We start from the raw sequence: 4,869 nt of genomic DNA, 5'->3' as shown, positions 1-4,869 counted from the left end.
GGGCGCTGGTTAGATGATGAGCCGGCGGTCACACGCGGGCGTCCTCCGTCATACCAGCCGGTGCGCATCTGGCCGCGCGGCGCTGCTACAAAAGTCTTCGGGGACTGTTGGATAACCACGGCGGGACTGCTGGTCAGCTCTGGTCAATTGTGAATGTTTGTGAAAGACAACATTGTTTATTTTGACCACCGTATGTAGTTACAGTGAAAAATGTAACAAGTGTTCATCTTGTCTCATTTTGTGCTTGTCTCGCTCATATAGCGTCATTTTGCCAGGAAAATCAAAGGAAAGTCAATATTTAAGATTCATTTCTTTTTCTGTGTCAAACTGTCTTAGAATGACAATCCCACTTTAGAAACATCAATTGTGCATGTTTTTGAAGGACAACATGATTTATTTTGACTTGGTGTTGAGTTACTGTGAAAAATGCAACACGTCTCATTTTGTGCTTGTCTCGCTCGTACAGTTTGAGATTGACAGTGAAATCAGATGAATGTCACTATTTAAAACTCAGCTGTTGTTATGTGTCAAACTGTCTTCGAATGACATTTCCCCTCCCCACCCTCTGCTCTCCTCCTCGACACTTTCATTAAGGCCGTGTGGATATGCTGTTCCTGATTAATTAACCCAATCTCTCTCAGCTCTTCTTCTCTGGGCCGTGGACCATTTTGGTTTACACTCCAGGGTCAGGGCATGTACTGGATCCCAGTCAGGGGAGACAAATGCTGGAAAACATGCCGGTCAGTATTCTTTTGTTCTACAATATTGTATTTATGACATGCAATCTGTACATGTATTGTCAGGCTTGTTTCTCCCACATATCTTTTGCCACATTATTTACAAATCACCATATACACACATTTTTGAAAGAAATATTCCCCTGTCTGGTGCTTTTAAACCCCTCTTATTCGCGCAAGTCGTCTAGCAATCCTTGTCGTTCGAAATAATTCCAAATATGGCCCTGGAGTGCCCTCTGCTGGATAAAGCCGAGAACAGCACTTTGGTGGCTTGTTTAAAATCCTCTGTCTGTGTGTATATTCTGTGGAACCGTGATAATTGTCATTTGAAATAAACTTTTGTGTCCAATTGGTTGTGTAGAGTGAATATGGGTCCGTTGAATGTGGTTGTGTCCAAGAAATTAACCAAATTGTGATGACCTACGGATTTACATTTTATACAGCGATTATGCTTGTTAAGATGTACAAAAACATTACAAATTCCTCCTCCTCAAATATGAATAAATAAATAAATAAATCAAGTTTTTAATTGCTTGGATGTCGTCTTGTGTATCAATCTTAGTATAAAGGCTGTCCACATCAATTGTGAATAGAAAAGAGCGGACCTTGTGTGTAAAGTCCGGACCCTGGCATTGGACTCTGTTCTGCGCTGGTGTGTTTGGATTGTTGTTTGACTTACGGATGGGCTGCTGATACCGCCACGGTCGGTAGTTATTCCAGCCTTTATTGCGGATGATGTACGGGCGCTGGTTAGATGATGAGCCGGCGGTCACACGCGGGCGTCCTCCGTCATACCAGCCGGTGCGCATCTGGCCGCGCGGCGCTGCTACAAAAGTCTTCGGGGACTGTTGGATAACCACGGCGGGACTGCTGGTCAGCTCTGGTCAATTGTGAATGTTTGTGAAAGACAACATTGTTTATTTTGACCACCGTATGTAGTTACAGTGAAAAATGTAACAAGTGTTCATCTTGTCTCATTTTGTGCTTGTCTCGCTCATATAGCGTCATTTTGCCAGGAAAATCAAAGGAAAGTCAATATTTAAGATTCATTTCTTTTTCTGTGTCAAACTGTCTTAGAATGACAATCCCACTTTAGAAACATCAATTGTGCATGTTTTTGAAGGACAACATGATTTATTTTGACTTGGTGTTGAGTTACTGTGAAAAATGCAACACGTCTCATTTTGTGCTTGTCTCGCTCGTACAGTTTGAGATTGACAGTGAAATCAGATGAATGTCACTATTTAAAACTCAGCTGTTGTTATGTGTCAAACTGTCTTCGAATGACATTTCCCCTCCCCACCCTCTGCTCTCCTCCTCGACACTTTCATTAAGGCCGTGTGGATATGCTGTTCCTGATTAATTAACCCAATCTCTCTCAGCTCTTCTTCTCTGGGCCGTGGACCATTTTGGTTTACACTCCAGGGTCAGGGCATGTACTGGATCCCAGTCAGGGGAGACAAATGCTGGAAAACATGCCGGTCAGTATTCTTTTGTTCTACAATATTGTATTTATGACATGCAATCTGTACATGTATTGTCAGGCTTGTTTCTCCCACATATCTTTTGCCACATTATTTACAAATCACCATATACACACATTTTTGAAAGAAATATTCCCCTGTCTGGTGCTTTAAAACCCCTCTTATTCGCGCAAGTCGTCTAGCAATCCTTGTCGTTCGAAATAATTCCAAATATGGCCCTGGAGTGCCCTCTGCTGGATAAAGCCGAGAACAGCACTTTGGTGGCTTGTTTAAAATCCTCTGTCTGTGTGTATATTCTGTGGAACCGTGATAATTGTCATTTGAAATAAACTTTTGTGTCCAATTGGTTGTGTAGAGTGAATATGGGTCCGTTGAATGTGGTTGTGTCCAAGAAATTAACCAAATTGTGATGACCTACGGATTTACATTTTATACAGCGATTATGCTTGTTAAGATGTACAAAAACATTACAAATTCCTCCTCCTCAAATATGAATAAATAAATAAATAAATCAAGTTTTTAATTGCTTGGATGTCGTCTTGTGTATCAATCTTAGTATAAAGGCTGTCCACATCAATTGTGAATAGAAAAGAGCGGACCTTGTGTGTAAAGTCCGGACCCTGGCATTGGACTCTGTTCTGCGCTGGTGTGTTTGGATTGTTGTTTGACTTACGGATGGGCTGCTGATACCGCCACGGTCGGTAGTTATTCCAGCCTTTATTGCGGATGATGTACGGGCGCTGGTTAGATGATGAGCCGGCGGTCACACGCGGGCGTCCTCCGTCATACCAGCCGGTGCGCATCTGGCCGCGCGGCGCTGCTACAAAAGTCTTCGGGGACTGTTGGATAACCACGGCGGGACTGCTGGTCAGCTCTGGTCAATTGTGAATGTTTGTGAAAGACAACATTGTTTATTTTGACCACCGTATGTAGTTACAGTGAAAAATGTAACAAGTGTTCATCTTGTCTCATTTTGTGCTTGTCTCGCTCATATAGCGTCATTTTGCCAGGAAAATCAAAGGAAAGTCAATATTTAAGATTCATTTCTTTTTCTGTGTCAAACTGTCTTAGAATGACAATCCCACTTTAGAAACATCAATTGTGCATGTTTTTGAAGGACAACATGATTTATTTTGACTTGGTGTTGAGTTACTGTGAAAAATGCAACACGTCTCATTTTGTGCTTGTCTCGCTCGTACAGTTTGAGATTGACAGTGAAATCAGATGAATGTCACTATTTAAAACTCAGCTGTTGTTATGTGTCAAACTGTCTTCGAATGACATTTCCCCTCCCCACCCTCTGCTCTCCTCCTCGACACTTTCATTAAGGCCGTGTGGATATGCTGTTCCTGATTAATTAACCCAATCTCTCTCAGCTCTTCTTCTCTGGGCCGTGGACCATTTTGGTTTACACTCCAGGGTCAGGGCATGTACTGGATCCCAGTCAGGGGAGACAAATGCTGGAAAACATGCCGGTCAGTATTCTTTTGTTCTACAATATTGTATTTATGACATGCAATCTGTACATGTATTGTCAGGCTTGTTTCTCCCACATATCTTTTGCCACATTATTTACAAATCACCATATACACACATTTTTGAAAGAAATATTCCCCTGTCTGGTGCTTTTAAACCCCTCTTATTCGCGCAAGTCGTCTAGCAATCCTTGTCGTTCGAAATAATTCCAAATATGGCCCTGGAGTGCCCTCTGCTGGATAAAGCCGAGAACAGCACTTTGGTGGCTTGTTTAAAATCCTCTGTCTGTGTGTATATTCTGTGGAACCGTGATAATTGTCATTTGAAATAAACTTTTGTGTCCAATTGGTTGTGTAGAGTGAATATGGGTCCGTTGAATGTGGTTGTGTCCAAGAAATTAACCAAATTGTGATGACCTACGGATTTACATTTTATACAGCGATTATGCTTGTTAAGATGTACAAAAACATTACAAATTCCTCCTCCTCAAATATGAATAAATAAATAAATAAATCAAGTTTTTAATTGCTTGGATGTCGTCTTGTGTATCAATCTTAGTATAAAGGCTGTCCACATCAATTGTGAATAGAAAAGAGCGGACCTTGTGTGTAAAGTCCGGACCCTGGCATTGGACTCTGTTCTGCGCTGGTGTGTTTGGATTGTTGTTTGACTTACGGATGGGCTGCTGATACCGCCACGGTCGGTAGTTATTCCAGCCTTTATTGCGGATGATGTACGGGCGCTGGTTAGATGATGAGCCGGCGGTCACACGCGGGCGTCCTCCGTCATACCAGCCGGTGCGCATCTGGCCGCGCGGCGCTGCTACAAAAGTCTTCGGGGACTGTTGGATAACCACGGCGGGACTGCTGGTCAGCTCTGGTCAATTGTGAATGTTTGTGAAAGACAACATTGTTTATTTTGACCACCGTATGTAGTTACAGTGAAAAATGTAACAAGTGTTCATCTTGTCTCATTTTGTGCTTGTCTCGCTCATATAGCGTCATTTTGCCAGGAAAATCAAAGGAAAGTCAATATTTAAGATTCATTTCTTTTTCTGTGTCAAACTGTCTTAGAATGACAATCCCACTTTAGAAACATCAATTGTGCATGTTTTTGAAGGACAACATGATTTATTTTGACTTGGTGTTGAGTTACTGTGAAAAATGCAACAC

Source organism: Chaetodon auriga, unplaced genomic scaffold (genome assembly GCF_051107435.1).
Source record: "Chaetodon auriga isolate fChaAug3 unplaced genomic scaffold, fChaAug3.hap1 Scaffold_214, whole genome shotgun sequence".
Classification (NCBI taxonomy): Eukaryota; Metazoa; Chordata; class Actinopteri; order Chaetodontiformes; family Chaetodontidae; genus Chaetodon; species Chaetodon auriga.
This window is presented reverse-complemented; position numbering follows the sequence as displayed.